A 19,218-nucleotide genomic window follows, 5' to 3' on the forward strand; every position below is an offset into this window, starting at 1 on the left:
ATGATGGGCACGTGTGCATGCATGTAAACTGAGAATTTTCTTCCTGTTTCTGAGTTCTCACACAACTACTAAAAAACCTCTGCAATTCCTAAAGTACTAATTTTGCTGCACCCAACTGCTGATTAAACTCCTGAGACCCTCTACCTTCATCTGTGAAAAAGATAGCAAAATACTTGATGTTCTTCATGTTTCACTGTTGCAGTCATCACATTTGGGTTATCCCGGCCAGGGTAGCCCTCAGTCGGCCCGAATACCAGAGGCTTAGTATTTCTGCATCAGTTGCTATCGCTCCAGGACTGACGTCAGGTCGTCAGTGTTATAAAATAATGCAGTCGACACCATTACATCAGTCTTTCTTGCCAAGGAGCCCAAAGCAGAAGAAGTTCTTACGAGTGCCGGTCAGCTGCAACCTGAGTTTTCGTTTCTGAAATGAAGTTGAATTCTTCTAAAGCTAAGTGCCTCGTTGGGGAACCTTTTTTCTTCCTCTAACCGATGTCAGAAAAAGTTAACAATTGTCTTGCCTGTGGCAAGCAAATACCCCACTGACCTTTTCATTCTTACGGCATCACTTGCTTAGGACCAGACCACGACATCCCCCGCTGTCGCTTTTGTGCTTTGTTCAATGACAGAACTATACGTCGTCGGGCCCTTATTGTAGCTAGATATTTTCACTCTCAGTCCTCGATTTCCGATATGGCTTCGGTAAGCCATCTGACAGCAGTTCCAAAAAAAACGTAAAGATAAAGACAGAGACAGACCGCACAGGTCCAAAACTGCTGACGATGCTTCCATTAAGCTAGTCGTCAGTTCTCCAGTCCTCAGTGAGGTGCTTACGCAGCCCCTGATGCCCGCTTCTATGGATTCACAGGCCGCTACTGAGAACCTTTTGGAGTCTGGTATGCCGCGAGACTCTTCATTGACCAAGGATCCTGTGGATGTCTCTACCTTGGATGGGTCCAGAGCCACTGAGCAGGCACCGGCTTCTGAAAAATTACTTCGCACTACCGATTCTCGACACAGACCAATGACTTCTTTTGCGTCTACCGTTCTTTCAAAAACTACCGAGTTTCTAAGGCCCAGGGTACGAACCACACCCAAGAAACCGACGACCCAATCTCAGGCACCTGCTTCCTTGCCTCAGTCTCAGATGCTTAAAATGGCAGAAGACCTTATAATGCTTATCAGGGGAAGCCAGGCTACCCCTACCAAAAGAAAAAGAGATTTGCCCCCAGTATTTTCATCTGAACAGGAGTCCGGTGACTCTGATGCATTTGAATGTGAAGATATGCAACCCCTCTCAGCTTATGAGGATTCTGATGCAGAGGAGTCCATCCCTTCTGCCTCTCTACCCAAGGACCTTTCCTTTGGAGAAACCCTACATACCTTAAGGGAACATTTCCAATGGGAATGTCAGGACTACCCTCAGTCAAAAAAGAAACTCAGGGAATTATTAGATCTTCCATTCTTAGATCTTCCACAACACAGAACTCTGGCCATTCCTCCTGTTTTGGATGTTGTGGATGATGTTTTTATGGAATCCAGTTTGACTCCTGACACCCTCCCTCCTGCTCCCAGGAAACCAGACATGTACTATAGTGTCTCTGACTCTCACAAATTTCTGTTCAAAAACCCTACTGCTGACCCAGAGGTTATCTCTCAAGGACCTAAAGGAATTAAAGCAACTTCTGCTAAGAATCCCACCCCCTCAGATAGGGATTCCTGAGCATTAGACAGATGGGGTAAAAAGTATACACCTCGGCTACTCTTGCTATTAGAGAACTAAATTGTCAGTTCCATATGCTGAAATATCAGCAACATACCATGGAACTCCTCAAACAAAAGATATCTTCCTTTTCCTGCTTGTGCAGAAAGTAGAGTTACAAGAGTTAGTGCATTCTTCAAGTCAAGTAACTAAGCACATCTTACAATGTGATTTTGACGCCCTAGAAGCATTTTGCAGGTGAGCAGTCACTGGTTCTGTCCTTAGAAGGCATGCTTGGCTAAAGGAACAGCCCTTGCCAGACCATGCAAATCCAAATTTTTGGACGCACCACTGCACAAAGACAACTTATTTGGCACCAAGGCAGAGGAGGTCTTAAAAATGATGGAAGAAAAAGCTAAATCTATGCAGACAGTTAAATAATTCTTGCAGGTCCAGCCACCGAGGTTCAGTAGCCATTGCCCCTCCAAGCACTGGTCCTTTCCTGCCCTGTCCAGGTCATCTCAGCCCAGACCCCGGGGAAGCAGGCCCCCCAGACAGCAGCCCCAGGGAATGCAGAGATATAAGTAATGGAGTTCCTCCTCTTCAAAACCGGGGAGTACTAAGCCACCTCCTCATAGTAAGAACTCACAATGACTTTACACTTCCACCCCCCTCCCTCTGCCCACTTGCTCTTTCCTCTAGGAGGAAAACTCTCCATCCAAGCAAGCACCTGGGCCACCATTACCAACGACCGCTGGGTCCTCAACATAGTCTCCCAGGGATACATAGTTTATTTCCACACTCTACCAACCCCAAAAGGGTTCCCAGATCTTCCCCCAAACCAGTGGGCACAGGCCAAAAAGAAAGTCCTTTCCCTGCTATCGATGACTGCAATAGAGCATGTTCCTGCAGAATAGGTAGGGCAAGGCTTCTACTCCAAACTCTTTCTGGTACCCAGAAAAGAGGGCACCTGGTGCCCCGTCCTCGATCTATCCATTCTAAACACTTTCCTGGTGATACCAAAATTCAAAATGCTCATCCTCCAGCAGCTTCTACCTATGCTCTCCAAGGATACTTGGTTAGCCACCCTAGACCTAAAAGAGGCCTACCTACACATCCCAATCAGGGAATCTTGCAAGAAATATCTACATTTCAGGGCAGGATCACTGCACTTTCAGTTCTCTGTACTTCCGTTTGGCTTATCCACTGTTCCCAGAGTTTTCACAAAATGTCTGGCTCCCGCCATTGCTTTTTGCAGACAAAGAAATATCCAAATTTACCCCTACTTAGATGACTGCCTGATTCAGGCAGACAGGAAAAGCTGCTAAAGTACCTGACCTTTGTAAAGGACCTACTGGCCTCCCTGGGGTATACTATCAATGAAAAGAAATCCAGACAAGTACCCACGCAAAAAATTGTATTCCTGGGAGCAAGCCTGGACACGGCATCCCAGATGGCATTCCTTACACCAGAAAAACAAACCTATGTGACAACCTACTTCTCTCAACTAGCCACCAGACCCCAGTTATCTGCAAGGAAAATCCTGCAAGCTCTGGGTTCATGGCTTCTTGCATTCTACTTATTCCATATACCAGACTGCATATGAGGAAACTTCAGTGGTACCTAAACAGCCTTTGGTGTCAACACTCCCAAGACCTGGAAACTCTTATACCAATAATACCTTGTTTAAGGAAAGATTTTCTTTGGTGGGCAGCAGCATGCAACCACAACAAGGGACTACCCTCCTCACAACCCCATGCTGCCCAGACCCTCACCACAGATGCATCAGACTATGCCTGGGGTGCACACCTGGATGGCAGGTGCATTCAGGACCAATGGAGGCCAAATCAAATACATCTGCACATCAGCCTAAAAGAGATGTAAGCTGTTCAGCAAGCTCTGACAGCATTCAGACCCCTACTCTCCCTGGAGCCTCTACTGATTAAAACAGACAACACCATGTGATGTGGTATATCAACAAGCAGGGAGGGACTCACTCTTAGCTTATGTGCAGGCTCGCCATGACCCTTTGGCACATGGTTTCAGCCATGCAACTACACCTGTTAGCACAATTCCTGCCAGGCTCTCTAAACTCTCTGGCAGACAACTTAAGCAAAATTCTTCTGGACCCACATGAGTGGCAGCTATTCCAAAGAACATTCACCCTTGTAACCCAGAAATGGGGCATCCCAAAGGTCGACCTCTTTGCTTCCCACTCGAACCATTAGCTCAGCAAATTCTGCACCAGGGAACCTCACAGCAAGGGCTGGAAAATGGATGCTCTATCCTTCCAGTGGGGCAACCTCTCAGTCTATGCATTCCCCCCTCTACCACTCATTACAATGGTACTGCTCAAAACCCCCCTCCCCACCATAACCTTTTCTATATATCTCCTCCTTAACCCACTTTGAAGTATTTAGCAATTTCATCACTCTTCCCCGTCCTAGTGTCTTATTCCCATCATGCTATAACTGAGCATGCTCCTTACTACATATTCCTTCCTCAGTGAACTCTTATCTTCCCACCTCATACATAAACCTATCTATTTCTTTCACGGTGACTATAATTACTTCCTCATGTACTTATCCTCCATAATTTCTCCTACTTCCCTGTCCTCCATAATTTCTCCTACTTCTCTGTATTATACACCTTTCATAACCTTTTTATATCATTTCAAAGGCACATTCATATCCATTATACTAATATTGAATGATCTATCTCTTTCTCATGGTCATAATACTGTATTTTACCTTATTAAACCCAGTACTCAAAATCTGTATATTTTTAGTTCTGTATACTTTAAGTTGATGAAGAAATTCTTATTTACTTTATATATTGCATGTATCTTTTTTGTATTGTCTTGATTTTATCTAGTTTAAAAGTGGAGCTTTTCTCCCCGGGCCTCTACTGAAAATGGACATGTACCCAGTTAGACTAGCCCGGTCAACAAATGTAAAATAAAATAAAAATAAAATAAATAAATAAAATAAAATAAGGGGGGAAAAAACGAGGACAATCCTTATTGCCCCAGACTGGCCATGCCAGCACTGGTACCCTCTGCTGCGCAGCCTGTCACCACTGCCACCATGGCATCTCCCTCAGATCTCAACACTCCTGACACAGAGGAATGGAGAATTCATGCATCCGCAATTGCAGACCATCAATCGGGCAGCCTGGCTTATTCCCTGACCACTGCACAAGCTGCCAATCTAAGCAAACAAGTTCTAGATGTTATACGTGAGGCCAGACGCTGTAGCACTAGAAAGTCTTATCCTGTCAAGTGGAAAAGGTTTTGCACCTGGATCCAGGCTAAGGGAGCTGGAACTGCACAACCCTCACTACCTCTCATCCTGGATTACCTGGCTGACCTACTACACAGGGATATATCCTTCTCTTCCATTAAAATTCATGCCTCTGCCATCTCTGCTCATTTCAGCACAGAGCCACCTCTTTTCTCCCACCCTCCAATCAAACAATTCCTAAGAGGGGCTAACAACTTGAGGCCACCCAGAAGAGCACCTATCCCAGCTTGGGACCTTAACTTTGTTTTGGAAAAGCTCACCCTGCCCCCCTTTTAAACAAGCAGCATCAGCAGAGTTAAAGTTCCTCTCTTGGAAGACAGCCTTGCTTCATGCTACCACTTCAGTTAGAAGAGTATCTGAGCTACAAGCACTAAAGGCTGTAGAGCCCTTCATCATTTTCCATGCTGAAAGAGTCTCCCTCAGAACTAACCCATCTTTCATGCCAAAAGTGGTGTCCAGTGTGGCTCTCAACCAAATTCATTCATTTGCCTACCTTTTTCCCTAACCCACAAAACAAAGGGGGAAGGATTCTGCACTCTCTAGATGTGCACATACAGCTCAGATTATACCTAGACAGGACTAAATCATTTAGGAAGACTGATCAATTGAAGTTCTTCGTGTTTCACTGTTGCAGTCATTACATTTGGGTTATCTGCTTGCAAGTAGCCCTCAGTCGGCCTGATTAACAAAGTCTTGGGTCCTGCGTCAGTTGCTGTCCCTTCTTCCATGACATCAGGTCATCAGGGGTGTAAAACATGCAGCCAACGCCATTACATCAGTCTTTCTTGCCATGTGGTGCCCAAAGCAGAAGCAGTTCGCAAGTGCCGGTCAGACGACTCCTGAAATTTTCGTTTTCGAGTTTCAGAACCGAAGTCTTCAACTAAAGCTTAAGTACCCCATTGGGGAAACTTTTTCTTGCTCCTTTCCGATGTCAGTAAAAGTTAATAATTGCATTACTTGTGGAAAGCAAATACCTCATAAAGATTTTCATTCGTACTGTATCCCTTGCCTAGGCCCTGACCACAACATACCTTGCTGTCGATTTTGTGCTTTATTTAATCAACGCACTATCCATCATCGGTATATTTTCACCTCTAAATATTTAGGTTCTTGGTTTAATTATCCAGAAATGTTGTCGGTTAGCCATCCGACTACCGGGATTCTGAAAAAACGCAAAGATAAAGACAGCGACAGGCCACCGAGGTCCAAAACTGCCGACGACGCTTCTCCTAACCCAGTTGCCAGTTCACCGGTACTCAGTGAGGTGCTTTCACAGCCTCTGATACCCGCTACTTCTGATTCACAGGCTTCTACTGAGACCCATTCAGAGTCCGGTGTGCCGCGAGATGCTTCAACTATGGAACTCATGGATGTCTCTACCTTGGATGGGTCCGGAGCCACTGTGCAGGCACCGGCTTCTTTTTTTTTTCAAAACAGGTTTATTGTTTTAACATATAAGAGAAATATCATAACAATTTTATACAAGTAATTAAAAATAGGTATTATTATAATATTCAACAAAACAACTAAAGTATTTACAAAGACATCCACTACAATCAGATCAATTAATTAAACTAAAATACCGTGCTATTGAAATTAGAATTTTTTTAACAAATTTTGTAAATTATCCCATACAATATAATATGATGTTTTTCTAGTTGTTCTCATTCTAATTGTGCTTATTTCCATATGGCACATTATATTCATAACATTTTTAAATTCATTGAACGAAGGAGGTGTATCTGAAATCCAATTTCTAGTTATTATTTTCCTGGCCACTGCTAGGATGGACCATAACAAGGGAAGCTTAATCTTTTTAACACATTGAGGTACAGGTGTGTTGAATAATACAAGAGACTTAGAAATAATGAAATTATCTGTAAAAAGAGCCTGCAAAACTTCATTAATTGACTTCCAGTATTCTTTCAACTTCATACAGTCATAAAACATATGAGCCCAGTCAGCATTAATTTCTACATTACATCTCTTACATAGATTATCTTTATTATTTATTTTATTCATCATCAAAGGTGTATAAAAAGATCTATGTAAAAATTTCCATGTATAAAGTCTCCAGACAATGGAAGATGTAGTTCTATAAGCAGATTCCAATATATATTGTTTATCTTGTTGAGTTGGTGGGTCCCCATTAATAGAGGTGAAATAATTCCAGTATGAATCTACACTGTAAAAAGTTTCTTGTCTGATAATTTTATGTATATATGAAAGTTTACCTTTATCAGAAGCTTTATGTTGTAAATTTAATATCAAGTAATGAATCAGTGTTGGAATAGATTCTTTAACTGTTATAGACATTAGATCTATTCTATCAATGAGATGTTGTCTAAAGATCTGAACCTCTAAATAGCAAGTTTCTCTTAGATCAAATTCTTGTTTTAAGAAATCTAGATTTTTAACTTTATTATCAGATATCAGCTGATACCAGTACTTTAGATCATTATCTATAGCTAAATGAGCTCCTTCAGAAGTAGATGACATAAGCATACCCTGAGTATACATTATAGGGAATACAATAAAATTCCATTCCCTATACTTAGGGTGCATGAATATAAAGTTATGATAACTAATAATAATATTTAATGGGTAACAAACCATATGTTTAGGTGTAATAGGTGTAGTACAAAATTCCTTTAGCAACCACAACATGGAGTTATTTACAATCATATTTTTATGTGTTAAGGAGATTTTCATGAAGTGCATACTAATTAGCTCCCAATAATCTTTCCATTTTGCAATATATGACTGATCTATTAATAAAGTAATAACTTTTATAATAGAAGAGATAATATATAAATTAAAGTCTGGAAAAGAAATACCCCCTTGAGACCAGCTATTAGTATGTTTCTTTAATGCAATCCTAGGTCTATTAGGTGCCCATAAGAAATTTAACATTAGTGTATTCAGTTTCTTGATAATTATTTTTGTAGGTGAAAGTATTATTGATTGTATTAAGTATAAAATCTTGGGGAATATTATCATTTTAATAATTGTAAGTCTCTCCTCCATAGTAAAAACATATTATTCCAGGTATTAAAAAGATTTTGTATATTAAGAAAACAGGTATTATAGTTATTATATATAATAGATTTAATATCTTTAGATAGTATTATACCTAAATAAGTTATCTGACCTGAAATGGGTACATATTTAGTAAAATCACTAATGAGAATATTTTTTCGTGTATATATAGGTAGTATTTTAGTTTTTCTTCATTGAATATTAAACCAGAAATACTTTTAAAATTCATCATTTTATCAAATAAAGACTGCATAGAAGAATTAGATCCTGCTGATGTAATTAGAACATCATCTGCAAAAAGTTGATTTTTTGATGTTGTATTTTCGTCTATTTCAAAACCCTCTATGTCAGTACTTTTTCTAATCAAATTAGCCCAAGGCTCCATTACTAAAGTGAATAATAGTGGAGAAAGTGGACATCCTTGCTTTGTACCTTTAAAATGGGTATTTTTGTGAAACATATGTTCCTACCTTAATATAAGCCAGCGTTCCTTTGTATAAATGCTCAATTAAATTTACAAATGCATCAGAGAAGTTTGTGCATTTCAGTAAGGTAAACAGATAGTCCCAACTTACTGAATCAAATGCTGAACCTATATCAAGACTAATAAGTGTTAAATCTTTCTTTTTCCTATTTGCAAAATCAATTAATGTTAAAGTTCTTCTTATATTATCAAAAGTATTTCTATTTACAATGAAGCCCGTCTGATCTATATCTATAATGCCGGGATGATTGTCTTCAATCTATCAGCAAAAATACTCATAAACATTTTATAATCAACATTAAGTAATGAGATGGGTCAATATGAAGAACATCTAGTTGGATCTTTATTAGGTTTTAAAATTGGTGAAATAAATGTATATTGCCAAGATGGGGGTTATTAACTCAGTTTGGGCCAAAATAAAACCTTATGTATTAATGAATATGTAGTTTTAGAAAGGATTTTATATATCTCTGGTATAATACCATCATTACCCGGTGCTTTGTTTGATTTAAGCTTATTTATTTGTGTAATAACTTCTGTATATGAAATACTCTTGTCCAATAGTTTAATCTGTTGTTTATTAAGCTTTTATTCATGTTTGTGGTTATAAACTCCTTTATTTTATCTTTAGGTTCCATGTTAATGTTGTTATGGTTAATCTTGTGAAAGTGATTTCTAAATTCATCCAGTATTTCTGGTATACTAGAAACATTCTTCTTTTCCTTAGAGAAAAGATTTCTTTGATATGGTTTTGTTTATTCAATCTTTTGTTTTATTTTTAAGTCTATGTAAGTATTTGGGGCTTATTGAATAAGACAAAACTTATATTTCTCTAAAGTTATTTTAACTTTATGAGTTAAAATTTCTTTGTATTTCTCATTTAGTTTGTTTATTTCTTCAATAACTTTCTTGTCCATAATATTTTCTTTATTATTATGTTTATAAGAGTCTAATTTACTTTGAATATCTAACAATTCCTTATCCCAAGATTTCCTTTTATTATTATACCATCTGATACTTTGTCCATATAGATATGATTTTAAGGCATCCCAAACATAGACAATGGAGACTTCAGGAGTATTATTTATGTCTAGAAAATGTTGTACTTCTGAAAGTATATATTCTTTATAGTCTTTTAGCTGAGTTAAGTATGCTGGTATCCTTTTGATCTGAACATTATGAGTATTTTTATCATGAATTCAAAACAATTGAGTTATGATCAGATATAGGACATGAAATGATTTTGGAATTAATTAAATCTGTTACCATCTGGTTAGAAATAAAGACCCTATCTATTTTTGAATAAGTTTTGTATCTGTTAGAAAAAAGGTGTATGGTAATGATTTTGAATCTATCTGATTATTAATATCATTCAAATGATAAGAATTAGCAAAATCATTTAAATGTTTTGCATTAGATGTAATTCTTCTTTTCCTTATAGTGGTAGTATCACTTTCATGTAGTATACAATTAAAATCACCAGCTAAAATAATATCCCCTATAGAGAATGATATGATCTTATCAATATGATGTTTCACTGTATTAATACCAATTCCAGGTATCCAGTATACATTAATTAAAGTGTAAGTCTTCCCATTAATTTGTATTGTAACCATACAAAACATTCCTTTGTCATCCTGATAAGACTTAATGGTTTTAGGAATGGGCATACTTTTATTCCATAAAATAGCCACTCCTCTTTTTCTGAGTGTGCTCTGAACTAACCAATACTGTATACTTATTAGTGGCTAGTTTATCAATATCTTTTTCAAGAGATGGGTTTCTTGCAGGAAGACTAGATTGGCCTTGTGTAAATTAATGTATCTTATTAGGCTTGCCCTTTTACACGGATTATTCAATCCATTAATGTTTAAAGAAATTCCTTTTAAAGATGTCATTTGGCATTTTTAAAACTCAAGAATCTTATGATCAAAATAACAAATAACAAGATAAATAATGTTACATCTCCTCTTTTAGGTGTACCTTTAAATATAGCTGTATTTATTAAATCTCTTATGGGATTTTGTATAGGATTCAATTTTGTTTGTAGTGACAATGAGTGTACAAAATATATTGTGGATGTCAAAACTATATACATATAACAATGAACAAGTGAAAATAATGTAAGGATTAAACCTTGCATCCAGCCTGGAGTTGAAAACTCCAACTTAGAGTAGTATTTACTACTCAAGTTAACCCCTACCCTAAGCAGCAGTACCTCAGCTACCACCTTATCAATTTAATACTAGTTATATTTAACTGAGGTTAACAGTTTTCAATTCAATTATCTATCAAGACAAAACTACACATTTGGTAAAACAGCATCATATAAACTAAAATAAACTTTTTTTTTTAAACTGTTCATACTACTATATAGATCTATGTAATATATAACACTTGTATTCAAATAGCATTCAAATAATCTTGATGTTAGAAATCAAGAGGAGAGAAAATTAGGTTCTAACATTCATTTAAATCAAAAACTTTGGCTAATATGATTCAGACATTACATATATTAAGATGCATCTATTTTCTGTCATGTGAATACTATTAACAGATTCCAAAAAAAAAATCTTGAATTGTTTGTATATGAGCATTTACTTAAACTCATTATTGTCAATAAAGTAAATATTGTATTCATAAAAATTATTATAAATCATATTGCATAGTTATGCAAATTCTCAGAAACACTTGCATTATTAAAAAAAAAAAAAAAAAAGCCATCACACACATACACACAGACACACACACACATACATACACACACACATATACATACACACACACACACACACATATATATATATATATATATATATATATATATATATCTGATCTCACTGAGTTGTGTCTTTGTTGAGCACTATCCTACTTGCTGTCCCTAGAATAAATCTGTCTGCTTTATAGAAAATAATGCACAGCAAACACATTTTAGTAACCAGATTTTACAATCATGCTAACCTACTGCTTTAAAATATATCACATGACATTTCTTCCAGAATAGAATTATAAAATTGTTTATGCTTGTCAATCAGATGAATTAAATGAATTATAATAAAGTATATGTTTGGAACAGAAGTTTTTAACACAGATTATTATGCTGCTGTTAAGTAGATTTTCAAAACATTTAAATAAATGTTTCATTTTCTATGCCTTCTAAAATAAGACATTTACTTACTACAAGAAACTACATCATTTAAACTCATTATAACTGACATATTTTATGAATAGAGTATTTTTCCTGAATCTGTGGTGTGTCAGTATGATAACTAGGTCAGAGGTTATACTAACTGCTTTCAGTTTCTCTGTGAGAATTCTGTGTGTTGAAGCTTTTGAAGTAGTTCATGGACACTGTGCATGAGACAGCCCACATCCCAGATTGTCTCCCTTAACATTTTGGCGGGAAACTTATTAAAACTTGTGACAAACATTCATTTTGTCAATAGAGTAAAATATTGTATTCATAGAAATTATTATAAATCATATTGGATATGTTATGCAGATTCTCAGAAACACTTGCATTATTATATAAAAAAAAAAGCCATCACACTCACACACACACATACACATACATACACACACACACACACACACACACACACACACATATATATATATATATATATATCTGATCTCACTGAGTTGTGTCTTTGTTGAGCACTATCCTACTTGCTGTCCCTAGAATAAATCTGTCTGCTTTATACAAAATAATGCACAGCAAACACATTTTAGTAACCAGATTTTACAATCATGCTAACCTACTGCTTTAAAATATATCACATGACATTTCTTCCAGAATAGAGTTATAAGATTATTTATGCTTGTCAGTCAGATGAATTAAATGAGTTATAGTAAAGTATATGTTTGGAACACAAATTTTTAACACAGATTATTATGCTGCTGTTAAGTAAATTTTCAAAAACATTTAAATAAATGTTTCATTTTCTATGCCTTCTAAAATAAGACCTTTACTTACTACAAGAAACTACATCATTTAGACTCATTATAACTGGCATATTTTATGAATAGAGTATTTTTCCTGAATCTGTGGTGTGTCAGTGTGATAACTATGTCAAAGGTTATACTAACTGCTTTCAGTTTCTCTGTGAGAATTCTGTGAGTTGAAGTTTTTGAAGTAGTTCATGGACACTGTGCATGAGACAGCCCACATCTCAGATTGTCTCTCTTAACATTTTGGTGGGAAACTTATTAAAAACTAGTGACAAACATTCATTTATTAGTGTAAATGTATGTAAACATGACAAAACCTTCACAATGTATTCCACAGACCATTACAGCCTCTTACTTCTTTTCAGAAAGAGAAACAAATTGAATCACAGCTTGCCATTAAATCTTCAGATATTTTGACTGGTTATGAAACAAAACATTATAACTGACATATTTTATGAATAGAGTATTTTCCTGAATCTGTGGTGCGTCAGTGTGATAACTATGTCAAAGGTTATACTAACTGCTTTCAGTTTCTCTGTGAGAATTCTGTGAGCTGAAGCTTCTGAAGTAATTCATGAACACTGTGCATGAGACAGCCCACATCTCAGATTGTCTCTCAACATTTTGGCGGGAAACTTATTAAAAACTAGTGACAAACATTCATTTAGCAGTGTAAATGCATCTAAACATGACAAAACCTTCACAATGTATTCCACAGATCATTACAGCCTCTATGTAAGTGAAATTAAGCCCAAAATTACCAACAAGCAATAAAACTCAACATTCTTCTCCCAACTCAATTTTCATACAAATCCTATTATTCACTGTGCCCACACAATCTAAAGCATTTCTATATATTAATAAAGAAAAGAAAAAGAGAGTAGAAAATAAAAGGGAGTGAAGCAGAAATAAAAAAATGTAAGAGAAAGCTGTAAGAAGTATATACAATGGAATGTTACTTACTGTTTATATTAATAGAGTTAAAAATAAAACATATTATTTACTCTTATTTAGTTCTGATTATTATTAGTTAAAGCATAACAGATTATTTACAAACAAGCATAAGCAGTATAATCAAGAAAGTATAATTAGAAATAGCATTTGAAGAACTTATAAAAACTTTTACAAGGAATAAATATGTTATTATTCTATTAATGATATTTTCATTACTGTTCACTCCCTGCCCTCCCCCACCCTTTACCCACTACATAATCTAAATAGAATGTCATTGTTTAAACAAAGAAAATAATAAAAGGAGAAGGAAAAAAGGTAAAGATAAAAAATGTATCAAATTACTAACCTTACTTCTTTTCAGAAAGAGAAACAAATTGAATCACAGCTTGCCATTAAATCTTCAGGTATTTTGACTGGTTATGAAACAAAACATTTCTTTGCACATAGAGAATAACTTTGATTAAATCTTTTCCAAAATATTTGTGGCTTTCTGGAAATGCAGGAACTATATTCAAAAAGATTAATAATGAACTAAAATGATGAGAGAGGAAAAAAAACATATAACAAATCATTTGTTTTTTAGTCTCTTCTTCTTCTCTGAAGTCTTCCACGAAGCTTCAGTTGCCAATCTCTTTAATGAAGAACTAGCCCATTCCATTTCTTCTATTTTATCCAAAATCCTTTTTTCTTTGACAAACAGTAAAGCAGAGTCTAAATCATCGAAAACCCTAGGACCATCAGGAAGGAAGATTTTAAGCTTGGCAGGAAACAGAAGGTATGTTTTAAACTGTGCTTTTTTAAGCTCCCTTATTAGTGGCAGAAAAACTTTTCTTTTAGCTATTACAATGGAAGAATAGTCATTGTCAAAACGCACAGTTGTCTCATTAATCTTAACAGGAGCTTTAGCCCAAGCAGATTTAAGAACCATCTCTTTATCAAAAGATGATAGAAATCTAACTATAACTGATCTAGGATATTTTTGTTAGAGTTAGTATTAGCTATAGATCTATGTGCTCTTTCGATACCAAAAGAGAATGCTTCTGTTAAGTCTAAAGTTTTAGGGAGCCAAGTTGTTAAAAAAGAGGTAATATTGTTACCTTCAATATTTTCTGGCAGTCCAAAAATCCTAATGTTATTGCGCCTAGATCTATTTTCCAGGTCATCCAGCTTTGTTTGTAAATGTGTATTTTGTTTCAGCAGAAACTCAATGTTGATTTCCTCTTCTTGGATTCTATTTTCCATGTCATTCACAGCTTCTTCTATGCCTGTCATCTGGATCTTCTGTTGTTGCAGGTCTGTATGTAACAGGTCTATTTGTTTTGTAGTTTTTTCTATGAAGGTGTCTATTTTAGTATCCATTTTATCAGTAAGTTGCTGGATTATAATTATCAGAGACTGAAGTTCTTTCTTGATGCTGGAGTCTTGAGAATTTGTCTTACTGGAACTCATTTCAGACTGATAAACTGACAGGAAAATTTCCACAGTGATTTCTGACAGGAATATTGTTAAGATTTCCTTTCTTTTTTAGATATAGTTCAAGAACTATATAAAACAAACGTATTTAGAAAGAAAATTACTTCAAAAATTAATTTTTTAAGTAATTAATTCCTGTCAGTGTAATGAAATTGATGGAGCTGAAGAAATCTGCTGCTATCCTGTGTTCATCCTTGGCCACGCCCCTCCAGGCACCGGCTTCTGATGGTGTATTCAGGCCTACGGACTTGCATATTAAACCGATGCCTCCTTCTTTACTTAGGCCTAAATCTCAATCCATGCCTAAAAAACTGATGGCCAGGCCACATGCTCTGGCCTCTATACCTAAAAAACAAATGGTAAGAATGGCTGAAGATCTAATAACTCTAATCAGGGGTAACCAACCCCCCCCCCTTCTAAGAGGCCTAGGACTGAAGTTGATTATGAATCTTCTGATTGGGATTCTGTTTTTTCTGATTCTATGATCTCGATTTGCCCTTATCTACTTATGAAGATTCTCATGCAGAGGACTCCATTCCCTCTGTTTCCCCTCCTGAGGAGGGAAACCTTACATACTCTAAGGGAGCATTTCCACTGGGAAAGCCAGGATTTTTCTGATTCAAAAAAGAGGCTTAGGGATTTCTTTCTCCTATCTCAGCATAGGCCTTTAGCTATTCCTCTTGTACTAGACATTGTTGATGATGCTTTTTCGGAATCTAGTTTGGCCCCTGATTCCCTGCCTCCTGCTCCCAGAAAACCTGACAGATACTACAGGGTCCCTGAGTCCCACAGGTTCCTTTTTAAAAATCCTATTGCAGATCCATAGACTGTTTCACAGGGGCCCAATGGCATTAAGGCTTCTACTGCTAAAAATCCTACCCCTTCTGACAGAGACTCCAGGGCGCTGGATAGATGGGGTAAGAAGGTTTACACTTCTGCAACCTTGGCCATTAGGGCTTTAAACTGCCAGTTTTATATGTTAAAGTATCAGCAACATGTTATTGGACTGCTTAAAAAGAAAATTATGTTGATTCCTGACTTCCTCTTCTTCTTTCAGCTTTTCCCAGTTAGGGGTCGCCACAGCGGATCACCTGTCCGCTCATGATTGGCAATGGAGTTTTACGGTGTCAAGTTGCCAGCCCGGCGCCCAACCTTCCACAGAAGACACATACACACACACACACACACACACACACACACACACACACACACACACACACACACACACATACACACACACTCATGCCTAGGGCCAGTTTAGAGTATCCAATCCACCTACAGCATGTCTTTGGGATGTGGGAGGAAACAGAAGCACCCGGAGGAAACCCGTGCAACCACAGGGAGGACATGCAGACTCTGCACAGAAGGCACCCTAGCCAAGGATCGAACCGGAGAACCTGTTGCTGTGAGGTGGCAATGCTAACTGTTGCACCACCGTGACCGCCCTGTGTTGATTCCTGACTGTATGGAAAATAAAGAATGACAGGATTTAATGCATTCTGCTGAACAAGTTGGAAAACATACTTTGCAATGTGGTTTTGATTCATTAGAGGCCTCTTGCAGGCCTGCTGTTACTGGGTCTGTGCTCAGAAGACATGCTTGGCTTAAGGAGCAATCTTTGCCTGATCATGTTAAAGCTAAATTGTTGGATGCTCCTTTAAATCGGGACCGCATGTTTGGCAACAAGGCTGAGGAAGTTCTTAAAAAGATGGAAGATAAAGCTAAATCTATGCAAACTGTTACAAGATTCTTTACAAGTTCAGCCTCCTAGGTTTAGTATGCACTGGCCCTCTAAGAATTGGTCCTTTCCAGCCCCTTCCAGGTCTTCTCAAGCCAAACCCAGACACAGCAAACACCCCAGGTTTCAGTCCCAGGGGACACACACAACTAAGCAGTGGGGGGCCTCCACTTCCAAATCTGGGAATATTAAGACTCCCCCCTATGTTAAACTGTCTCAATGACTTCCTTTTAACATTTCCAAGCACTTATCAACTGACTGCTCCTTTGGGGGGAAAGATTGCCCTTCATGCAAAGAATTGGGAACTCATTACCCAGGACAAATGGGCTTTAAATATAGTATCCCAGGGATACAGATTTCACTTCCACACATTGCCAACACCAAGCAGGTGGCCAGACCTACCTCCAAATCAGTGGGTAGAGGCCCAAAAACAAGTACTATCTCTCTTAAGCATGGGGGCTATTCAACTGGTACCAGAAGAGGAAAAGGGACAAGGTTTCTACTCGAGACTTTTCCTGGTACCCAGAAAAGACAATTCATGGTGTCCTATCCTGGACCTGTCTACTCTAAACACCTTTTTGGAGATTCCAAAATTCAAGATGCTGACTTTTCACCAATTACTTCCTATGCTAGGCAAAGATGCTTGGTTGGCAACACTCAATTTAAAAGAAGATACCTGCACATCCCAATCAGGGAATTTTGTAGAAGATACCTACGCTTCAAAGCAGGCTACATGCACTATCAGTTCTCTGCACTGCCCTTTGGCTTATCTACTGCGCCCAGAGTATTCATAAAGTGCCTAGCTCCAGTTATTGTATTTTGCAGGCAAAGAAATATTCAAATATATCCATACCAGGACAATTGTCTAATTCAGGCAGAAAGCCAGGACATACTTTTGAATCATCTGGCCTTTGTACAAAGGGTTCTAACTTGTCTGGGGTACACCATAAATGAAAAGAAATCAAACCTGCTACCCTGTCAACAAATTATATTCCTGGGAGCAAGCTTGAATACAACTTCCCAGATGGCTTACCTCACGCCAGAGAAACAAATTCATTTGACAACCTACTTCAAACAAGTGGCCACAAAAACCCTGCTATCTGCAAGACAAATACTGCAAGCCTTGGGGTTCATGGCCTCCTGCATTCTTCTAATTCCATATGCAAGACTGCATATGAGGAAACTACAGTGGTATCTAAAAAGCATATGGTGTCAACATTCTCAAGACCTGGAAACAATGATTCCTATCATACCTTGCCTATGCCTAGAGTTCCTTTGGTGGGCAGAGGCCTGCCACCAAAACAAGGGACTACCTTTCACACCACCCACTGCCACCCAAACCCTAACAACAGATGCATCAGACTATGCATGGAGGGCTCACCTGGCAGGGAAGTGCATTCAGGGCAAATGGAACCTAAGTCAAATGCACCTGCATATCAATCAAAAAGGAATGTTAGCTGTATAGAATGTTCTGACAGCCTTCAAGGACCACATTCTTCCAGGGCAACTAATGGTAAAGATGGACAACACCACTGTTATGTGGTACATAAACAAGCATGGGGGGGTACACATTCTCACCCCCTCTGCAGACTAGCCATGGCATTGTGGAACACAGCCTTGAGCTACCAAGTGCACCTACAAGCTCAATTCCTGCCAGAAAAATTAAATACACCGGCAGACAGACTAAGCAGAAACCTCATGGACCCACATGAGTGGAAACTGGAACCAAGGATTTTCAACATGTTGACAAGCAAATGGGGGAGCCCAGATATAGACCTGTTTGAGTCTCCCCAGAACTACTAATTGGACAAATTCTGCACAAGGACTCCCCACAAACAAGCCTGGAAAGTGCATGCTCTGTCCTTTAGCTGGAAAAACCTATCAGTCTATGCCTTTCCCCCATGCCTCTGCTCGCCAAAGTACTACTAAAAGTCAAACAGGACAAACCAAGGATGATTCTGATTGATCCAGACTGGCCACGCCAACACTGGTACCCCCTCCTGCGCAGTGTGTCACAGTTATCTCCATGGCACTTGCCTCAGACTCCTTCCCTGCTGTCTCAGCAGTAGAACCAGATTCTGCACCCTCAGCTTCTAACACTGAACCTTGCAGCCTGGCTAATTACTTAATCTCTCCTTTACCATCCCTCAGCAAACCTGTGATGAATATCATTTTAGAGGCAAGGAGGCCTAGTACTAGAAACTCTTATGCTGAAAAATGGAAAAGATTATGTGCCTGGAACCAATCTCAAGGGATGAGCACAGCAGCGCTCAATTTACCTCAGATTTTACAATACTTAACTGAGATGCTTCACAAGGGCCTGTCTTTTTCCTCCATTAAAATCCATGCCTCAGCCATTTCAACTCATTATAACACAGAACCTCCCCTCTTCTCTCATCCACTGCTCAAGCAGTTCCTCAGAGGGTCCAAAAATTTGAGACCACCCAGGACAGCTCCAACCCCAGCCTGGGACCTTAACTTTGTCTTGGAGAAACTCACTCTACCTCCTTTCGAGCCAGCTGCTGCTGTAGACTTAAAAATTTCTTTCTTGGAAAACAGCTTTCCTTTTAGCAAT

The 19,218-nt window shown here is 38.0% G+C and overlaps 1 protein-coding gene across 2 annotated transcripts in view; it reads left to right on the forward strand.

Annotated features, from left to right (window-relative positions):
- LOC122807082 (deoxyribonuclease gamma-like) overlaps positions 1-19,218 on the forward strand; it is a 925,207-nt gene that overhangs the window by 811,762 nt on the left and 94,227 nt on the right. The gene's annotated exons all lie outside the window — the stretch shown is intronic.

Source organism: Protopterus annectens, chromosome 7.part0, assembly GCF_019279795.1.
Source record: "Protopterus annectens isolate FY-2018-M chromosome 7.part0, PAN1.0, whole genome shotgun sequence".
In the NCBI taxonomy this organism is placed as follows: Eukaryota; Metazoa; Chordata; order Ceratodontiformes; family Protopteridae; genus Protopterus; species Protopterus annectens.